The sequence below is a fragment of the Panthera pardus genome, unplaced genomic scaffold (genome assembly GCF_024362965.1).
Source record: "Panthera pardus isolate Hobbes unplaced genomic scaffold, ASM2436296v1 HiC_scaffold_24, whole genome shotgun sequence".
NCBI classification, from domain to species: Eukaryota; Metazoa; Chordata; class Mammalia; order Carnivora; family Felidae; genus Panthera; species Panthera pardus.
In genome coordinates this window covers 79115289-79138572 of record NW_026526810.1, presented here as the reverse complement: position 1 = coordinate 79138572, position 23284 = coordinate 79115289, and the positions used below count along the sequence as shown (strand labels likewise).

The following is a 23284-nucleotide window of genomic DNA, read 5'->3' as shown; positions in this document are numbered from 1 at the left end:
AGTGATAAAAGAACCACATCATGGCACTGTGAAATTCCAGAAAACTTGGGGTGAAAAGCTTTTAGAGAGGGGAACAAAAAGTGACTGAAAAGGAACCAAAATGAGAACATCAATGGATTTCTTACCTGCAACTATGGACGTTAGAAGAAGATGAAACAGTGCTTCCAAAGTTCTGAATAAAATGATTTCCAACCCGGCATCCTGTGACCAGCCAAACTATTATTTTAAGTGAAATTAAAATAATAAAATTTTCAGAGGTGAGATCTTAAAAAAAAAAAAAGTACCTCCCATGTATCCTTTTCTGATACTAAATCAAAAAAGAGGAAAATATAGGATGCAATCAATGGATAATGAAGGGAAATGTGAAGTCCACAGCTAAGTAGTGGCCCCGAGGGTTATTAATCCTGATTACACCAGGAAATCAAAGAGCTCCAAAAGGAATGTCTCAATAAAAGAAGATGAAGGGTGCCTGGCTCGCTCAGTTGGTAGAGCAGGTGACTCTTGATCTCAGGGTCATGAGTTCAAGCCCCATGTTGGGCATAGAGCCTACCTTAATAAAAAAAAAAAAAAAAAGAGAGAGAGAGAGAGAGAGAGAGGAGATTATCTGATGTATGTAAACATAGTAAAAGGATATTTGTATCAAAGAGCTTAGGGATAAATTAGTAACGTATACATAGAAAACTAACAAAAAGAAAACCTTTTCAATCATCAACTCTACTAAGAAGCAGTTATTCCATAAAGGAAATTTTATTTGTGATGTCTTCCTAAATATAATATTGCAAATACCAAAAATTATGATTAACTCTATTGAGAAGATACAAAACTGTATGTACCATGATAAGGGGGGGTGGCGTAAGCGGTAGTAAAAGCACTTAACTGTCATGTTCCATAAAGGAAATCGATAAATGCTAATATGAAGAAAAATTAGAAATAGAAGCATTAAAATATGTTTAGAAATACAAAGATATATAGAAGGAGAAACAGTTAAAAGGTTGGATTGTAACGTTCTATGGGGATAGGAACGGGAGGTATGGAAAGGTTTGCAAAGGAACTACTGTTATAAGCCTAGGAACATATGACTTTCCAAACTATATTTAGGTATCACTTTGACAAAACTTAAGTTAAAAATGAAACAAAACAACAACAGCATTAAATCCATTTCTTCTTCTTCTATTTCTAATCTCTTTCTTTCCCCTCAATGCATAAACATCTTTTCAAAGAAAATCTTTATATAACTTCTTATAGATACAGTCCAATTTCTTTTTTTTCCATCACAGCCAATATTACTGCAAATTATTCCCAAATCAGGTCCTCACCATCACTCCTAAATCTTCTGCAATGGGTTGAGCTGAACCATATGAAATGGTTGCTTTGGCCATTTTTTACCTATATAAAGAGCCTTTCAAATGGTTGAACCTAATGGTTTACTGTCATCGCCACCACCAAATTCTGAGTCCCTCGCCTGAATATGTCTTGCTGTGTCATTTATGCCCTCTCTCCTGCCTTAATTCATTCTTTGTTTCTTTCCGAAGTAAGGCTTCAGCCCCCTCACTCTTGCTTCCCACCAGTCTATGTTGGCACTGCTGTCAGAACAGCCTTTCCAAAACACTCATTGTATCATGTAACTCCCCTGCTTAAAATTCCTCAGTGCCCTCTCAATGCCATCAGAATCAAACCTCAACTCTTTCCCATGATCACAAGCTGACCTCTGCCCGCCTTCCTAGCTTACATCCCTCCAGTCTCTACATCCACCCTTGCTTGACACCCAACTTAATGCAGAATTTACCACAACTCGATACTTCAGTCATACTAAACAACTCACATGCAGAAATGTTCTTTTGATTTTTGTATATTTAAATATATCTGATTATACATCACTAATATTTGGTACTTCTAAGGCACTAGATAAATATACATGAAAGAAAAATTCAGTGTTTTCTTAAATGACCCCAAAATTAATCACAGATGAAAAATATGCAAAGGTTCAATTTTTTCTAAGGGCCAAGTGAGTACTGAACAGGCTGATGATGACCAGGGGGAGGTGGGGTGGGGCTGGGTGAAACAGGTGAACGGGATCAAGAACACACGTAATCAAGACCAGCACTAAGTAGGGTCCAGAATTAATGAATCGCTATATTGTACACCTGAAACTAACGTAACACGTTAACTATGCTGGAATTAAAATAAAAATCTTAATAAGAAAAGACTGATGATGTTTTCTTAAATATCCAAATGCATAGTGACAGGGAACTAAGAACAACTTATAAACTGTATTAAATTGGGAAGACGGAGAAGAATGAAAGAAAGAAAAAAAGAGAGGGAAAGGAGAGGAGAGGAGTCTAGAAAAATAAGCGTCACTCCACTTTTACAATGTAACAACTATGTGAAGAAAATCTGTAAACATTACAATTAATCTATATGCAGAAAATTGTTCATTTTCCAAAAAGTGACAAAAGGAAGACTAATGGTTATCCTTAAAGAATATACGTACTAAGTATTAGTACTTCTATGTGTTTTCTGGTAAAAGAACAGCTCATTAAGTTTTAAAAGCTGCCCAACCAGTTCTCAAACTAGCACCCCATCCAACAAAAGTTTAATTAGGTTGGGAGTTTTGTTTAAATTGACAGCTGTGGTTCAAAAAGCCCCCAAGGTCAGGGTATAGTTTGCATCTTAAATAATCTAATTGCCCAAAGGTATTCTGTGGTTCTGTGGTGGTTATTTTTTGTTCTGATTCCTAACGAATCTAGGTAATAGCTCTGTGCTAGGAATATGGTTCGTTCAAATGCAAAATATTCTTACATTATCTCTGAATCAATAAAAAAGAAAAGAAAAAAAAGCAGTTATTCCTCACCTGTTCACCTTGCAGACATCCTGCAACTTTACGGATCTAGGATCTAGCCGAGCCCATAGGAAGCAGGATGTAAGCAAAAAAGGCCTTAGAGCAGGCAAAGGAGATGTCAGCAAAGGCCCACACAGAGGAAGCTCACACACTTTCCCATAGGAAAGCTTTTAAGTCCCTCCCTCAGAGGCTATTTACTCTCACTTTACAAACAATATTACCAAGCTTATTTATCTAGTTTCGAAGCCTAGGGCAGAATAGAAATAAGATATTAGGAAGAAAGCTGTGGGAGAGGGGCTCCTTACAACACACTGAAATACTGACTGCAAAACAGAGACAGCCGTCAGCGTAATGGGAAGGAGGAAACAAAAATTATAAAAAGAAAACAAAGAACTCGAAGCACAGCTGAATATAGGGTGTGGGGGCAAACACTTCACTCACCCAGTAAGACCTTGGGCATCACTGTATTATAGCACAGTGTAAGGAACCAACATCCAAAATGGTATCCCTTGTCCTCAAGAAAGGGATCGGTCAACTTAGCACCTGAGCTGGGTAATTGGAAGGCAAGCAGAACAAGTCACACCTGCTTTTACAAAAGGACAAAGCAGGGGCGCCTGGGTGGTGCAGTCGGTTAAGCGTCCGACTTCAGCCAGGTCACGATCTCGAGGTCCGTGAGTTCGAGCCCCGCGTCAGGCTCTGGGCTGATGGCTCGGAGCCTGGAGCCTGTTTCCGATTCTGTGTCTCCCTCTCTCTCTGCCCCTCCCCCGTTCATGCTCTGTCTCTCTCTGTCCCAAAAATAAATAAAAAAAAAAAAAAAAAAAAAAAAAAAAACGTTGACAAAAGGACAAAGCATAAGACTCTTAAAAACTGAGAACTGAGGATTGATGGGGGGTGGGAGGGAGGGGAGGGTGGGGGATGGGTATTGGGGAGGGCACCTTTTGGGATGAGCACTGGGTGTTGTATGGAAACCAATTTGACAATAAATTTCATATATTGAAAAAAACAAAAAAAAAAAAACCAAAAGGACACAGTATAAAAGAATTTAGAGGGGCACCTGGGTGGCTCAGTAGGGTAAGCATCCATCTTTGGCTCAGGTCATGATCCCAGGGTTCAGTTCAGTTTGGTTCCTGGGTTCAAGCCCCACGTCAGGCTCAGATTCTGTGTCTCCCTCTCTCTCTGCCCCTCCCCTATCTGCGCTGTCTCTGTCTCTCAAAATAAACAAAACATCAAAAAAAATTAAAAGAATTTAGAAAATGTTTCTACTGAAAGAGTAAAAATTAAAAAGAGCATATCTGTCCTTAAGGGATTGAACACATAATTATTAAGAAAATGATTCATTTTCTAAGGAACTCTCATGATGGCAGTTATAATGTATTTAAAAACCTAGGTGAAATAACTATTGAGTATTTACCCAATGAAAACAAAAACAGTAATTTGAAAAGATGCATGTACCCCTATGTTTATTGCAGCATTATTTACAATAAGTCAAGATATGGAAGTAACCTAAGTGTCTATCAATGGACAAATGGATAAGGAAGATGTGGGGTGTGTGTGTGTGTGTGTGTGTGTGTGTGTGTGTGTGTACGTGTGTGTATATGATGGAATATGACACAGCAATAAAAAAAAAGATGAAATCTTGCCACTTGAGACAACATGATGGACCTAGAGAGTATTACGTTAAGTGAAATAAGTCAGACTGAGAAAGACAAATACCACATGATTTCACTCAAAAGTGGAATCAAAACAAAACAAAATGATGAATAAACAAACACAAAGCAGAATCTGACCTATAAATATAGAAAAAAAAAAACCTGATAGGTGCCAGAGGGGAGGAGGGGAGGGTGATGGGCAAAATGGGTAAAGAGGAATGGGAGATACAGGTTTCCAGTTACAGAATGAGTAAATTGTGAAATAAAAGGCACATTGACTATATACAGAATACAGTCAATGGTATTGTAATAAGCATTGTATGATGACACATGATAGCTATACTTGTGGTAAACATAGCATAATACATAAAATCATCAAATCGCTATGTCGTATACCTAAAATTAATGTAACATTCTGTGTCAACTATACCCAAATAAAAATAAATCTAGGTGAAATATATATTGGGCTATAGAACCTAAACTCCGTATTTGTTTCAAATAACAAGTATATAATACCAAAGAACACAAGAGTAGTAGTTAGAGTATCTGGAGTTTGGTCTCTCTGCTCCACCACTAACTGTACGTGACCTTGGCAAATCAGTTACTTTTCTGACACTATCTCCTCATCTGTCAAATGAAGGCTCTGGAGAGATAGTTTTGAAGTATCCACTGATGTTTCCCTTCAACCTACACCCCTAATATTCTCCCTTTGCTCAGTTTGGGCATTCTGAGCCCATGGCCTCAGGTAAAAAGTGCCATCCCAGAACATAAAATGATAAAACAAGAGTCTTTCTCTGGCTTTCAGGTTTCAAAAAGCCTAAGAATCTTTTGCAGCAAAAGAACACAGGACCATGACAGTTGATCTGGTAGAAAATAAGATGAGTTTATTTGAGTAATATACCCTCACTATGCAGCTAGAAATGAATTGAATCCCTGGGCCAGAGAAAGCTGGTGGGGAGGTGATGAAAACGTGGAGGCAGCTAGGTCCCTGTGATAGGATCTCATCCCCAGCTCCCCAGGGCTGAGCCCAAAGGAAACAACAGTGGAAAGTGTTAGTGGAAATGGAGAGAAAAAAAAAATATGGGACCATTTCCCATGAAGAATCCAAGATGCAGCAAGATCCCAGAGAAGAAACGGCCATGTGGGAGTGTTGAAGCAGATGGGGGATTATATAACCTTGCACAGTTTACCAGGCCCAAGCAAGTCTTGAGAACAGCAAAATGACTTCCGTATGCCCAAAAGTGGCAAACGCAGATGGGACAGCGGGGGGAACTGAAGGAGCCTTAGAGATGGGAACAGGAGGCAATTCAGCAGGGACCTGTGTTGACTGACAATGGAGGGGAGACCTGTTGAGCAAGTGGCATCGGTTGCCTGTCACCAGGAGTAGAAGTCCAAACACTTTCAACCATGCCTCCTGGTATTACAGACGCCAAGGAAAACAACACAGTCAAGCTCTGGATGGAGCAGTGTTACATAAAGAAGTCACAGAGCAAGATCAGCTTCAGCCGTGGCCATCCATCCATCCCGGCCAACAGGTCCCTCCTGACAGCCAGTGCAGGACCTTTGGCTTTCACACTCGCCTCCTGAGAAGCAGAACTAAGGGCCTCATCCCCTCACTAGAGGAGACAAATACAATACTGGGACTGGCCAGGTGCCATGTGACACACATACTGAGCAAAATAAAGAAGCACACATTGAGTCTGAAATAGGAAAACTGATTTCCACACAAGGCTACCAACGCAGCACAAGCTGTGAGGACTCTAACTCTTGGCAAAGAAGTGTTCTAAGGCCCATTCTTATGGGCTAAGTAGGGGTCAAAAGACTGCACGCACAAGACTTCATTTCCCAATAAGACCTAAATGGACCTCCAGACAGAAGTATGGATGTTTCAGCAGTGGTCAGCATGGCACGTGACCTTTGGGAACCCTGTAACTATCCCAGGAGTGGAGATGGGAATCCCCAAATCGCCTAAGACCAAATTTCTGTGGTCCTGATGGAATGGGAACTCCAAATAAAGACTAAATTGAGTTCTAGAGAAATAAACATATTTCTTCCACATCTGTGTTTGGAGACTGAGATTCAAAGCCACGACACACTGAGACTCCACAGCTATGAAATCAAAAGATTAAGCTACAGAATAAGCCGAAATAATCTGTGAATAACTTCATGCCAATAAATGTGGGAAAACTTGGATAAAGAGAATTATTGTCTAGAAACATGTGTCGCAAAATTGACCTAGGAGTGGAAAGGGGATTGAAAGTCTGAATAAATTAATAATCCTTAAAGAAACTGAGATAATTGTTTAAAAATCTCTCTTCATCCAAGATACCAGCCCAACAACATAACAGATGAAAATTACCAAACTTTCAAAGAACAAATACGAGTTTCTAGAAACTGTTTTTAGGGAACAGAAAAAGAAAGCATCCAATTTAAGTGGTTATTATAACCCTGATAGCAAAAATGGACACGCACATTACAAGAAAAAAAAAAGTATACACCAATCTCACATACAAACACAAATGCAAAAACCCTAATAGAAATCCTCAATGTATAAAAACATACTGTAACATAACCAAAAACATTTCTCCCAGATTGAAGGGATAGTTCAGATGAATCCACATTATGACAACAGATTTAAGAAGCAGAAGATGTACTGAATGAAATTCAACACATTCATGATTTTAAAATTCTTAGCAAGCTGAAAAAGAAAGTGAATCTAATAAGGAAATCTATCAAAAAGCTAAGGTAAACATCCTACTTAGTGGTGAAATTAAGAACCAAGCCTTTCTTTTAGAGTCAGGAATAAAATAGGGATGCTCACTACCACCATTTTCATCCAACACAAATTTTATTAAGTAAGAAATTCTATAGGCAAACTATTGGAACAGATAGGAGGGTTCAGAGAGATTATGGGATAGTCAACACATTAAAACCAATAGGGTAATAAGCAATTAAAAATGTAAGTAGGAAAAATATCTTATTCACAAAAGCAATAAAATCTATAACACAGGTATATGTGTGTGTAGTTAAATATTATAACACTATGATGAAACCTTACAAGTTCTCATCTTACTTGACTTAGCAGGATTTGACACAGTTACCATATTCTTTTTTTTTAAACATTTATTTATTATTGAGAGACAGAGACAGAGTATGAGCATGGGAGGGACAGAGAGATGAGGAGACACAGAATCCAAAGCAGACTCTAGGCTCCGAGCTGTCAGCACAGAGCCCGATGCAGGGCTCAAACTCATAAACCTTGAGATCATGACCTGAGCCAAAGCTGGACGCTTAATCAACTGAGCCACCCAGAGGACCCCAGTTACCATATTCTTCTAGAAACATTTTCTTCACTTGGTTTCTGAGTCCTCATATACCTTCTCCTAGTTTTACATCTACACCTGGCTGTCCTTCCCAGTTTCTTTTGTTCATTATACCTCTTCTCTCTGCCTCTAAACAATGGTATGTCCCCAAGCTCTTGGTCCTTAAGAGATTTATTCTCCTTTCCAGCTATACTTTTCCCCTTGTCATCTCTTTCAGCTTAATTAATTTTAAATACCATTTGGTCACTGATGATTTCCAATATTTCTAGCCCTAACCTCCCCACTGAACCCTAGATTTAAAACTAAATGCCTATTCAATATCTCCACTTGAAAGTGTATCAGGCATCTCAAACTTAATATGTCCAAAATGAACCCCACAACCTGGCTTACCTATGGTCTTCACTACCTCAGAAAAACCTATATTCTACATTAGCTACACCCATTAAAAAACCATGGAGTTATTCTTGATTTCCTTCCCTCTCTCTCTCTCTCTCTCTCTCTCTCTCTCTGTCCCTCTACACAAACACACACACACACACACACACACACACACACACACACACACACACACATTCAACCCATAAGCAACCTTCAAATTGTATGCTGAATCAGACTATTTCTCATCTCCTTATCACTATAGTTGGCCCAAGCCACGACCATCTCTCACCTGGATTATCGTAATAGGTGCCTAACTGGTCTTCCTTCTTTCCCCTATAATCAATTGTCCACACAGAAGGTAGATGATAATTTTAAAACAAGGTCAGATCATGTCACGCCTCTGCTCAAAACCCTCCAAAGTCCTCCCACATCACTAGGAGAGAAATCCAAAGTTTTTATCATGGCTTACAAAATGACACATCAGTAATAGTACTCCTCCCTAGGGAACATTTAGAAATTGCCTGGGGTGGGGGAAGGCCAGCATTTTGGGTTGTTATAATGGGAATGTGCTACAGGCATTTAGTCAACAAGGAAGGACAAGGCGTTGATTAGGCATCCAGCAGTTCCCAGGGCAGTCCCACAAAACAAAGAAATAACCCACATCAGCTTGAATGTCAAATGTCCTAAAAGGCTTTTATATCAGTAAAAAAACATTTTTACAAATGTCCGAGACCAGAATCTAACTCCATTTTACATTTAAACACAAAATATTCCCCCTCATTTATTTTCTAGGAAGGCAACTACCATGTAAACAGAGGGAAAACCACACTTTGTTTTCCTGGGAAATCCTTACTATTTTAGAATATCAGGTCAACTGTGCTATCAGCTTTTTCACCAAAAGCTGAAACACACCTGTTTCATTCTGCATTGGTAGCAGTTGCACGCAGACATGAACAGAGGATAAAAGAAATTCATTCCATTAGCTTAGAACCAAACATAATGAAGCAGACACATGTGAAACACAGGAATAATGACTATTTAATTAATAGAGGAAAAGTTTTAAATACATTATGGCTAATCTATATAATTTTTAAATCTTTTAACAAAATAATGATAAATTTGTCATTAAAATTACATATGAAAGTTAGTTTTATTTTGCTCTCAAAGTGTTTACAGAGGCCTATTTCTCCACACCTTCTTAGATTACTCTTTTTTTCAGTAGTCTCATCATCTATCAAAAAAGATGGCTTCCAAGGTCTTTTTAAGTTCCAGAGACTGAATGTATCCTGACGTATGTTGAGATTCCAAGTTGGAAGATATGTGGGAGGGTTTTTTTGATACTTTTTCATTTTGTTCCATGTTGAAACAGGAATTTATTTGGACACTACACCTCTAGAGAGGCCTAGCTCACTTTCTCCGTTTCAAAAGTCCTTAATTGGTCTTCATTGGTCTTAGCACACATCACCATTTCACTTGTTATTTCCTATTTCTTTTTATCATGTACACAAAAGTCTAATCCGTTCTTATTTATCCTGAGATGTATTCTAGTGCTACCTGCACTGTGTTTTCATTTTGTGGCCCCTGTTTTCATTTTCTCATCCCTGTTTTATTTATTTTTGAGAGACCGAGAGAGACAGCGCGAGCAGGGAAGGGGCAGAGAGAGAGAGAGAGAGAGAGAGAGAGAGAGAGACACAGAATCAGAAGCAGGTTCCAGGCTCTGAGCTGTCAGCACAGAGCCTGATGCAGGGCTCAAATCCCTGAACCACGAGATCATGACCTAAGCCAAAGTCGAACACTTAACCAACTGAGCCACCCAGGCGCCGCATTTTCTGGTCCTTCTTTTTTTTTTTTTAATTTTTTTTCTTTTACATTTAGTTATTTTTGAGAGACAGAGAGAGACAGAGTGTGAGCAGGGGAGGGACAGAGAGAGAGGGAGACACAGAATCAGAAGTAGGCTTCAGGCTCCGAGCTGTCAGCACAGAGCCTGATGCGGGGCTTGAACCCACGAACCGTGAGCTCATGTCCTGAGCCGAAGTCGGACACTTAAGCGACTGAGCCACCCAGGAGCCCCTCTGGTCCTTCTTATACATTATAGCTGCATATATACCTACCAAGAACACATAGCAACTTCATCGTATATTCCAGTGAATTATGATTCAATTATAAATTACTCTCATTTATCCTTTATGTTACAAATAGGGCATTATGTTAATTTTTGACATTATGTGGGGTGGGAGATGATAATTATCTATGAATTTTATTTCAAGGTAGTAAAATGGGCAAAATATATGCAAAGTATATATAATAAGAATGGAGCACTGGGTCCGATAGTATTGAAAACCACTGTCCTAACTGACCGTGCTCTGGGCTCTCTCTCTGACTTTCTCTCCTACCAAACCTCCATTCAAAGCCCCACCACTTTGCTGTTCCTCAAACTCCATAAAAACATTCCTGCCTTGGAGATTTGCAATGTTTCTTCCCTCTGCTAGGAATGATCTTTCCCCTTACATGAACTGCATGGCTTGCTCCATTCTTTCAGACCTCTGCTGAAATGTCACATTCTCCCACCATCCTTTCCTGACCATCTGATTTAAATGTCTCTCCACATTTGGGCACCTACGTGGCTCAGCTGGTTGAGCATCTGACTTTGGCTCTGGTCATGACATCAGGGTTTGCATGTTCAAGCCCCATATTGGGCTCTGTTGTCAATATGGAGCCTCCTTTGGATCCTCTGTCCCCCTCTCTCTCTGCTCCTCCCTCTCTTTCTCAAAAATAAACTTTAAAAAAATAAATATCTCTCCACACTATCAATGTCTATTCTATCCAGCATTTTTCTTTTTTATGTCATGTATTGCCACCTGAGATATTACTGATTTGTTTACTCTCTGCTTCCTTTCTCTAGCACGTAAACTCTAAGAAAGCGGGAACTTCATTTGTTCATTGCTATTTCAGTGTCTTGTATAGGCACCCCAAAAAACTGAGCAGATAGACAAATGACTTAACGGCCATACAGTGTGCTGATGTGAGCCTGGATCCAACAGGTAGGTTCCAGGACCCTCATTCCCACTTGAGACACTGCTGCCATGCTATTAAATGCTTAGGATATTTAACGTTCGTTGAATACTGCATTTGAAGAAAAATTTCCACAACTGAAAAGTATTGGAAAGCCACTGGCCTTTCAAATTCGCAAAGGTTCAGAAACACAATAATGTACAATGTTGGTGAGGCTGTAGGGAAACAGATCAGTGTTCACTACTGGTAGGAATACAGGTGGTTCAACTTCACTGAAAGGCAATGTGAAAGTATATATCAAAAACCTTTAAAAATGCAGTATTTTTTAAAATGTTTACTTATTTTGATAGGGAGACAGAGCACAAGCGGGAGAGGGGCAGAGAGAGAGGGAGACATATAATACCCAGCAGGCTCCACACTGTCAGCACTGAACCCTACATGGGCTTGAACCCACAAATCACGAGATCTTGACCTCAGCTGAGATCAAGAGTCAGACACTTAACCGACTGAGACACCCAGACACCCCTAAAAATCCAGTATATTTAACAAGTATTGTTTTATTTAAGAATATTTTCCTTTCACAGTATAGTAAGGTAAGTATTATAAACTCTAACCACAGGGATGAGAAAAGTCAGATGCCAATAATTTAAGAAACAAATAAATTATAAATCAAGAATCCCTATTGAGGTCATCAAACTGCAATCCCAAGACTTTCTCCACCATTTTTCATGATCAGTTAGTTCCCTTGATATGTTACCTAACTGCTTAAAGCTAAAAATTAGGTCACATATAAAACCTTTCAATTCTTAGTGCTAGTACAATGTTAAACACTGCAGGTACTCATGCTCTCTCTCTGTTTAAAACTTTGCTAGAAAGGTAAAGTCTCCATAGAAGGCACATCATATATAGAGACTATGACAAAAACTGCCCTAGTGTGTCTTCTACCCTCTTCCATTGTAATAGTACATGAACCCAGTATAGTGACTTCATTTTTCATCCTTTTTTGTAGCTAGATGTGGTCATGTGGCTAAGCTCTGGCTATTGAAATATAAGCAGAAGTGGTGGGAAAATTCAGGCAAATGCTTTCTTATTTACACCTTCCTACTGGATGGAATGCAGATGTGATGGCTGAACCAGCCATATTGGACCTTGAGATGACCTTGGGAATGAGGATCACAGTCAGTGAAGCAGTAAGATGGTAGGTAGAATCCCTGAGTCTGCAGGGGCGCCTGGGTGGCTCAGTCAGTTGAGCGGCCAGCTACGGTTCAGGTCATGATCTCGCGGTCCGTGAGTTCAAGCCCCGCGTCAGGCTCTGTGCTGACAGCTCAGAGCCTGGAGCCTGTTTCGGTTTCTGTGTCTCCCTCTCTCTGACCCTCCCCCATTCATGCTCTGTCTCTCTCTGTCTCAAAAATAAATAAACGTTAAAAATAAAAAAAAAACGTTAAAAAAAATTAAAAAAAAAAAAAGAATCCCTGACTCTGCAGAACACCATATCAGTCCTCTATTACCTTTTACGTGACATTTTACAAGAGAGAAATAAACTTCTACCTTATCTAAGTCACTCTTATTTTAGGTTTTCTGATTATCTGCACCCATTAGCTGCCCAGAACAAGTTCTATTAGGACTGCCACTTACTCCCATTTCCTTGTTACTTGATATTTGGCTAAACTGATTTGGCATTGTACTGGTGACAGCCTATATGAATTATGCATTCCATTTAGCATTTTCAAAGATTCCATTGTAAATGGATATTTAATAAGCCTTTTCGCTTAACCCTAAAGAGCAACAGAATAGAGTTATGCATATAAAGCCATAATTCCACGAACTGTTTAATAATCACTTTTCAAAGTAATAATTGATTGTCAAAGACTGTACATCCAGGCAGGTCTCAACAGCATAATGAAGTCAGAACAATGAAAAGTGTCTCAGCTGTCTCAATCTTTCATTTCTTCGGAACCTTATTTCAAATGATTAAGAGATGAAGAGCTTGAGACTGGAGATGTTCTTGAGGGGAAATTTGGCTGAAATGACGAGGTCTAGCTTTATTATAATCTTCTATTGTGTGTCTAATAAATTTGCAGTAAGCCAAGCAAAGAATGGGAATTTTATTTACTGCATTATCTGTGAGATCTACAGAGAAGATGACTTACCAGTTTAAAAGGTGTAGAAGGGGTGGAGGGTGCAGGGGATTTTACTTATTATGAAGACTGGTCAAATTTGATAACCAGTATGCCAATTAATAGTTAGCCACATGATCATGACAATCCTGCATCCTTTCTTAGATAATATCCAAAGTATTATCTTTTGGGAATTCCTGGTAAGGCCACTGACACACTTCATTCTCTCAAGTCGAGACTTCTCAACGAGACCCCAAACCACCACAGATAATAAAATTTCAAGTATGTAAAAGGTTTCCCCCAAAAATGGGGACTCAACCTAACTGGACTAAAAAGAGAAAGTGTTGTGGGTATTCTTTCACTTTGAGAATAGCTAAATGATTTAAAAATAAAATAAATAACCTAAAATAAAGCTAATAAGATGAAGAAGAAGTGGGTCAGTCTGTTACTCTGCCTTTAGTTGACATGAGAGATGACAGATAATGGAGATTTTATCATTTGTTCATATTAACACCAACTTAAGTTGGCAGAATCAGTGGTACTTGGCTGACTGTAACTGACTAGTGACTATATAATCAACTACTAGTGTCATCAATACCTGTAATTCATCCCACCTCCATCTTTTAATGTTATGACTCAGTGTGGATCTTAGGCACCCAACCTGAGTCCCATCTCACACCCGCCATCTCTACCATCACCACAGGGCTCTATGAGCAGCAAATCGTTGCTTCTTGGTCTAAAACTGCTGAGCTCAGAGGTCACCAGGATGGCCATCCCTGAATGGGAAAGTGATGGTCTTCCCACTAATGCAGTCATCACAGAAATCTGAGATGGGAAAAGTCACGGTGAAAAAAGATTCTGGATACCTGGGGTCTAAGTATTAAGATAGTGAAGGAAAAAAGGTAAGAGACGATGGGGGGAAAGAAAGAAAGTGCTATCAACATGATGTAATAAGAATGAAGACAATTCTAGTCTGGCTGTCAGAAGAGCTGAAGGGATCCAGTCTCCACTATGCTAATTAGATGCGTGGCCTTGCAACAGTCACTTTCTCTCATTGGGTCTCAGTTTTGTTATGTAAAATACATAGTTAATTAGGTCATCTTCCAGCTCCAGGCACTATTCCAGTGAAAACTGAGAGTAAGGAAAAACTATGGAAAAATTTATCACCAAGACTCTAACAGTTCCTTTCCATATAATAAAAACACAAAGTAAAATATGTAAAAAAAAATTTATTAAATGAGACTATATTTAGTAATTTAGATGTTATATATATATTTTAGTTTCAATACAATAGACTAAAAATTTAACCTTTCTGTACTGTGCTTATAAAAACTCATAGAGATAAGAAATATGACAGATTTTGTCAAGTCATTCTTTTCCGCTATGGTGAGACCCGGATTCAGTGCATTTTGCAGTGGACTAGGGAAACCAGGTACCTGTAAAATAATATGCCCCCAAAATGAAATACATATTCAGTACAACTAGATAATGTGCCGCACAGTCTATTAGGCTGCCTGGATTTGGGATGAGAGATGTTCAGACATGATTGTGGTTTGCTGGTTCTTGAGATTTTGATTTTACTGTCAAAACTGTTTATCTACCCATCCTTAAAATTCAATGTTTACCTATTATGCTTTAAAACAAGAATTGTAAAGAATACAGCTGCCTAGCTTCAGGCTGTTTACAGCTACAGAATAAGAGACTTAAATCACAATCAAATACTATGCTTTTCAGTAATAAAAATAAATGGTTTCCATGTACAATAAGTCAACATGTAACCCAACTAGGATATTCCGGTATTTCAATTTGCTGTCAAGGCGGCCATATTACTCTAGGCCCTCAATTTCAAAAAACTGTTTTAAATTGTATAAACTCTCTCCTCTCACTTTACACAAAATAGATGAAAATCATGACTTGAAGATATCACAAAAATTACCCCTAAAGTGGACTAAAACTATACAATGTTAAGGTGGCAAATAGTGCTGGATTTTAAGTATGCAACTTCTCAGATAATGCCCACTTCATCTCCTACGGAAAGAAAGTCTAAGCCCTTGGACCAGCCCTTTAAATTTTAAAGCATCTAAAAACGTCTAAATCAGGAAATCAAAATTTAAATTGCGCTATATGTTGAAATAACAATCCACAGAGGGGAAATGCTTTTATCATAAATATCCAAATAATTGTACCTGAAACAGTCAGAAAAGGCAATTATTTTGCCAACATGTTTCTTCACTTCTCCTCATAGTACTTAAACCCTGGTATATGTGAAAATGGATCAAGATTAAAATGCATTTGTCCTGTAGAGTTTAAATTGAGGTACGTTATCATACAAACAAGCAAAAGAAAAATTATTACTGTGCAGCATCTGTGCTAAGAATCAGAAAAAAAACACATCTGAATTCTACACTAAATTAGCATTTCATTTTTCAAATAACTTAGTATTTCAATCTTGAAAGAAAATCCTCATGGAAAATAAACTGCATTTGTATCCAAAAGAATAACTTTATTCTGAAGGAACAACTTCCAACTCGGTTCAAAATCATTGCTACAATCAAACTGACTAAAGAAACAGTAATTTTCCTTCAAAAACTAATATAATATTTTCCATCTTCTAAAAATGAATGTAAATTAAATATATAAGTATTTGGTATTTGTTGAAAGCACCCAAATCTGAGAGATTTAAAACTTCACAGAGGTGTAAATCAAGAAATCATTATATCATTTGTATTAGCCTAAGCCCGTTCTGTCTATGAGGACAACAAAGTAGTGCACAAAGGGAATGTGTAAGAGAAAGATGTAATAAGTGTGTCTCTCATTGTGAATAGAAAAGATCTGTCCAAACTAGTCCCTCCCAATTGTATTATGTCATCCAAACAATATAAATGGTTTTTCTTGGCCCAGATCCAGGTAGGTTCCCTAATTTATACCTCCAATGAACAAAAATTTATTCCTAGGATAGGAAAAGTGAAATTTGAAAAGCAAAGAGCCAAGGAAATGTTTAAATATTATGAAATAATAAGCAGCTATTTAAAGGGAAAAAATAGAAGCTGTACATATTGAAATATGTCAAAAAGTAAGTTGCAGAATAATGTACACCATATGTTCTTATTTTTATGAAGAGAAAACCCTGTTTATGTGTGCATGTATGTGTGCACATTTGTACTAAAATATTAAGACAAGTGTAGAAGAATAAACAACAATAAGCATTGGTTACTATGGGGAGCTAAGGAGGACTTAGAAGAGAATATATTGTTTCCTTGTGTCTCTTCTTATAACTTATAAAAAGAAGCATATAGACTCTGATAACATTTCAGTTTTTATTTTGAGATAACTGTAGACTCATACTCACTTGTACCAAATAATACAGAAATATCCTTTGTACTCTTTACCCCTTTCCCCCAATGGTAATATGTGCAAAACTGTAACACAATATCACAACCAGAACACTGGCACTGCTACAGTCCATACAAACATTCCCATCACCACAAGGATTTCTCATGCTACCTTTCTAAAGCCACACTGACTTCTTCCCACCCTACCTCACCCTAAGCCTGTCCTTAACCCCTTGCAACCACAAATCTGTTCTCCATTCCTATAGTTTTGTCCTTCTAAGAATGTTGTATAAATGTAATTATACAGTCTCTAATGTTTAGAGATTGTTTCTTCTGGGTTGTTGTTGTTGTTTTTTGTGTGTGTGTGTGTGGTTTTTGTTTGTTTGTTGGGAAGTTTGTTATTGTTTCTGTTGTTGTTGCTGTTTTTCAGGGAGTTTGTTATTGTTGCTGTTGTTGCTGTTGCTTGCCTCAGCATAATTTTCTGGAGATCCATCCAAGTTGTTGTAAGTATCTTTCTTTTTATTGCTGATTAATATATCTATTTACCCCATGAAGGACATCTGGGTTCTTTCTAGTTTGGATTATTAAATAATAAAATCTGCTATGAACATTCATCTCAGGTTTTTGTTTGAATGTAAGTTTTCATTTCTGTGGATGAATGTACTGCTTTGCCTGTACCCCACAAATTTTCACATGTATTTTTAAACTTGGTTCAATGTCTTTTTTTCCCTGAGACTTCCTTATTGATCCATGGATTATTTGAAACTGCATTGTTGGGGCACCTGGGTGGCTCAGTTGGTTGAGGTCCAACTTTGGCTCAGGTCATGATCTTGCCCTTCATGAGTTTGAGCCCTGCATCCGGCTCTGTGCCAACAGCTCATAGCCTGGAGCTTGCTTCAGATTCTGTGTCTCCTTCTCTCTCTGTCCCTCCCCTGCTCACACTCTGTCTTTCTCTCCCTCTCAAAAATAAATAAACATTAACAAAAACTGCATTGTTTAGCTTCCAAGCGTTTGGAGATTTTCCTATTATCGTTCTGGTATTAATTGTTAGTTTTACTCCATTATGGTCAGAGAATAACACTCTGTATGATTTTAATTCTTTTAAGTTTATTGAAGTTCACTTCTATGGTCAAGATATGGTCTTAGTATATGTTCCATTGACAATTGACAAGAATATGTATTTTGTTATTGTTGGGTGAAGTGTTATATGAACATCAATTAGATTCTGAAAGTTGATGGTGTTGTTGAGTTCTTCTCGGGGAATTTCTGTCTAATTTTTCTATTAGTTGTTAAAAGAGGGATGTTGAAGTCTTCAACTATAATTGTAGATTTTCCTATTTCTCCTTTCAGTTTTTATCTGTCTTTCAGCTCTGTTATTTGGTGCATACACATTGAGGATTGCTTTGTTTTCCTGGTGAATTGGCCCTTTTACCATATTGGAATCTCCTCTATGTCTCTGGTAATTTTCTCTGTTCTGAAGTCCACTTTATCTGAACTTAATAGAGCCACTCCTGATTTCTTTTAGTTAATGTTTGCATGATATGTTTTTTTCATCTTTTATTTTCAACCTGCCTATATCATTATATCAGAAGTAAGTCTCTTGTAGACAAAATATAGTTTGGCTATGTATTTAATTACTTGCCAATCTCTGTCTTTCAATTGGTGTATTTAATCCATTTATATTTAATGTAGTTATTAATATGTTAGAATTTGAAGCTATCAGTTTATTTTTTGTTTTCTTTTTTCTGTTTTTGTTTCTCTGTTTTTTACCAGCCTTCCTATGAGTTTACAGATTTTATAATTCGATTGTGATTTATCTATAGTGTTTTTTGAGTGAATCTGCTTGTATGGCTTTTTTAGTCACTATCCTAGGCATTATATTATATATACTTAACTTATATATACCAAGTCTACTGATATTGTCAATTAGAGTGAAGCATAGAAACTTTACCTCTTTTTATGTCTTTTTACCATCTCCTATTTATAATTGTCTTACATTAAATTAAATTTCCTCTACATACATTTAGAATCACATTAGACAGTGTAGAGCCTAATGCTTAGCATGAAATATCAAACAGAGGAGAAGGCAAGTCTGTTGTATTTAGCCACAGTTTTTGTTTATTGTGTTCTTCCCTCCTGGTGTCCTTTTTTCTAATCATTTCCTTTCTGTTTAGAGAACTTTTTTAGCCATTCTGTAGGGTAGGACAGCCAGTGACAAATTCTCTGAGAATGCCTTGATTTCCCCTTCAATTCCTGAAGAATAATTTCACTGGACATAGAATTCTGGGTACAAAATGCTTTGCTTTCAGCACTTGAAAAATATTGTGCCCATTCCTTCTGGCCTCCATGATTTCTAACAAGTAATCAATTGTCATTCAAGTTGTTTTCCTCTATAGGTAACACTTGTTTCTCTCTCACTGCTTTAAAGGTTTTGTTGGTTTTTTTAATTTTTTTTTTTTTGAAAGAGAGAGAGACAGACAGACAGACAGATCATGAGTCAGGGAGGGGCAGAGAGAGAGGGAGACACAGAATATGAAGCAGGCTCCAGGCTCCGAGCTGTCAGCGCAGAGCCCAACACGGGGCTCAAACTCACGGACCGCGAGATCAGGATCTGAGCCAAAGTTGGACACTCAACCAACTGAGCCACCCAGGTGCCCCTATTGTTTTTTTTCATTTTCAGAAGTTTGACAATTATATTTTGGTGTGGATCCTTTGGGTTTCTTTGGTTTGGGGGTTACTCAGCTTCCAAGACCTTGATGACATAAAGTTAGATCTTTTGTGATAGTCTCATAGGTCCTGAAGTTAGGTACACTTTCTTCTCAGTCTATTGTCTCTCTGTTGTTCAGATTGAGTAAGTTGATTGTTCCACCTTCAAATTCACTGATTCTTTCCTCTGTCCTCTCCATTCAGTTGTTTAGCTATCAACTGGGGCTTTATTTCAGTTATTGTGTTTCCAGTTCTAAAATTTTCCTTTGGTTCCTCTTTACATCTTTGATTTCTTTAATGAGACTTTCTATTTTTCCGTCAACTCTTTCTACTTTTTCATTTTTTCAAATGTGCTCATATTTACTCACTGAAGCCTTCTTTTTGAGGGCCACTTTATTCTAACATCTCTGTTATTTCAGTGCTGGCATCTGTTATCTTTTTTTCTTTCAAGTTAAGATATTCCTGGTTCTTAGTATGACAAGTGATTTTCTACTGAAACTTGGACATTTGGGTATGTGTTCTGAGACTCTGGATCTCATTTAAACTTCCTATTTTAGCTGGCTTCCTATGGCATTGCTCTAGTAGGTGTTGTTGGGGGAGGGCACAGGTTCCAACTTGGTCTCTGTTGACACCAGGGGTGCAGGCTTCCTTATTATTGCTGGGTGGGAGTAGGAGTTCTGGCTCCCACTAGGCCTCTGCTGATACCATTCTAGTTATAAGGGATAGGGGTATCTCATTACTGTTCCCCACATGGCCCCAGTGATACAGGGAAAGTGGAGAGGGCAGCCTCTTCACTGCAGAGCAGTGTTCAAAGTCCTGACTTTCTACTGACACCACCTCAGTGGGGAGAAAAGTTGGGGTAACTTGTTATAGCTTAGTGAGATTGAAAGGCCAGGATCCCCATTCGGCCTTGGCTGGTATAGGTGGGGATGGGTTCATAGGCTTTTTTTCTGCTGTTTCTGGCTAGAGGAGCACAGTTATTGTCTAAAAGTTATGTCTTTCTAGGCTGCCCCTTTCTTGATCCCTTGGCTAACGAGAGCTGGCTTTTGCTGGAGCTTTTACTGCATCCACTGGCATTCCTATTTTGCCAGCATCCTTATATCCAAGTCTGGAGGATATAAGGCAAAAAGAAAGCCCTAGAAAGCATCACTATGTGATTCCTCAGAACCCGAAGTTCCTAGCCAGTCTGTCTTCCTCTCTCCACCTTTTGGAGTATTCTCATGTTTGTCTTATGCCTAGTGCACTTAGTTGTACAGGAGAAATAGGAGAAAGTACATCTATTTCATCTTCCCTGAAGTGGAAGTAGGCATAGATTTTATGATATAACATTTGTGAGCTACACATAATTTGTTCATAAAAGATCTTGGAACATGAATTCTTTCTTACCTAGGTCACGTGAAGCCATTTTTCTTTGTGCTTTGTGGCAAAAAGCAACTATACATGAAAGAAGCAAGGATGGGCTGGCTCCTTCATTCTCAATTAATGTCCAGAAGGTAGTCTCTGAACTCCAGTCTCATATAATTAGAATGTATGTTGTGAGTGATTGATGCCTCAGTAAAACAAACACAGGGCCATATAACATTGCTATTCCTCCTACAATGGTATATACATACTGTTTAGGCCAGTGGTTCTCAACGTGGGAGGCATGGTGCCTTACTCTCCAGGGTCTCATTTGGCAATATATAGATACTATGACTATCATGACTTGGGCAGGGGATGGGGAAGGGAAGCAAAAGGATTGTGCTACTGGCATCTAGTGGGTAGAAGCCAGGGATAATCCTTAACAACCTACAATTCACAGAACAGCCACCCACAGCAAAGAATTATTTACTCCAAAATGTCACTAGTGCCAAGGATGAGAAAACTTGACAGCTAAGTTAACCTTCAGGTATTCTGTGCAACTTTTGGCCTATGTAATTGTGAAACTCTGAATGCTAGGTCTGGAATGGCCTTGCCCAAGCTCTAAACAGAGACAACACACTCTGCCAAGACTGTCTTTTCCTCTGGCTTTCCCTCTGAGAATTGCTGTGTGACTCCAAATTAAGATGTCTAAAGTGAAGAACCATATTCCTTGCTCATCCTCGAAAGTATGTTATTTACATAAATTACAAATGTTTAAAACAAATGTCCTTATTCTCATCTTATGAATTTTTAAAATCAGAATTTAGACATCACTTTTACATTTGCATTGTTATTACTATCCATCACCTACGTAACCAGCCACAGCCATTTCTCACCCTAATAAAACTTTTGAAAGCACTTTGATTCAAAATAATGCAAGGCTCTGTCTTCTGGAATTGTTTGCGTGGAAAGGCAAAACTTCAAAAGCAAGAATGAAATCGCTAAAGCACTAAAAAAATCACAAAAGCACTAAAAATCAATGTAATGGAAAGCAGGGATGAGACTGGGGCACTTGCTACTGGCTAAGTCCTATAACACAGTGTCAGCACCCCTTGCTCCTAAACTCTGATGCTCCAGGCCACTCTCCTACATTAAACAATTCAGGTAACTGAAAGCACCAAAAAAGGATACACAAGACAAATGGAATACCACAAAGAACAGAACTTACTGTCCCAGTATTCATTCGTCATTTGATACTCTTTCTTCTTATATTTTATTCCATTTGAACCCTTCAAAATGTACTCTATCTTATGGCCTGAAAGTAACTTTTCCCAACTGTACGGGACCTCTGAGCCTGTTTCTAATATGGGCCCCTCTTTATGTCAAGTACCTTGACTAATGTCACGGAGTTACTTCTTATGGGGGCAGACACTGAGAACTTATTTGTCTTTTATTAAGGTTCTCCAGTGCATATCCCTGATTCTTTTTTCTGTGAGACCCACACAAAACCCAATTAGAAATCCCCAAGCAGCCACGCTGATCTTGTTGAGTAACTGTGAGGAGGTGTGGGTCTTAGTTGAAAACATTTGTCCTACTCTGCTGACAAATGTTAGGTCAAAGACGACACTGAGGACTCTTGTCCTTACATGTTTTTGTTCCCTAATAGGCTTTATGATCACATTCTTTAAATGACAGCCAGAGTGTATTTTGGTACTGAAACTATTTTAAAGACACAATGTGGCAGCAGTATTCTGTGTACAAATAACAGGTCTGGCACTGCAGCCAAGAACAGTAAGGAATCTTCTTCCCTCTTACAGTCATCCTCATTGCCATTCTCAAAAAAAAAAAAGTCTCTTTTTTCTTTTTTTCCTCCCCTCCCCTCCACTCCCCCCCCTTTTCCCTCCCTCCCACCCCCCTCTGTCTTTCTGTGGGACTCAGATTCCCTTGTTATTATTTTTGCTTTGAATGTCTCTGCCAGAGTAAAGTCTATATAATGGACAAAATATCTTAACCTATGACCCTATTTGGCTTTGCTCCCTCCTGGGGACATATCACAATCAACAAATGGACAGTTCTGGCATGCTTCGAGTCCAGTGTCTGGGGTGTGACCACCTGGGGTAGAATCCCAGCTCTGCCATTCCTTAGTTTGGGACAACTGAGACAGTCCTTTAACATCACTAAAGCTAGGAAGCCTCTTATGTAAAATAGGGCTCTTATGGGTATCCACCTGATGAGGTTGTCAAGGCAAAATGCACACAAACTCTGTCTCCTTTTGCCTGGCACACAAGAATCACTAATAATCTCTTTAATTGGCTAGTAAATTTTTAAAAATATTTTGAGAGTGATTGTCACTAAAAAAAACAACACAGAACTCTTACTAATTCAACTTCTTAGTAGTAATGCATCGATGTGCTCTGGATAAACATTCACTGCTAATGCTAAGCCGTAACAGAAAAAGCCTGAGTTTTTCATATAAAACATCTGTTATTTCAATACTAAATAATCACAAAGACTTTGAAAGGTTACCAGTGATGTATTACTCAGGTCTACAGCTAATCTTTGAACTAATTTTTGAAATAGCCTCTCA

The 23284-nt window shown here is 38.4% G+C and overlaps 1 protein-coding gene across 3 annotated transcripts in view; it reads right to left on the bottom strand.

Annotated features, from left to right (window-relative positions):
* The window catches only part of TTC6 (tetratricopeptide repeat domain 6), a 200842-nt gene that overhangs the window by 165393 nt on the left and 12165 nt on the right, over positions 1-23284 (bottom strand). The gene's annotated exons all lie outside the window — the stretch shown is intronic.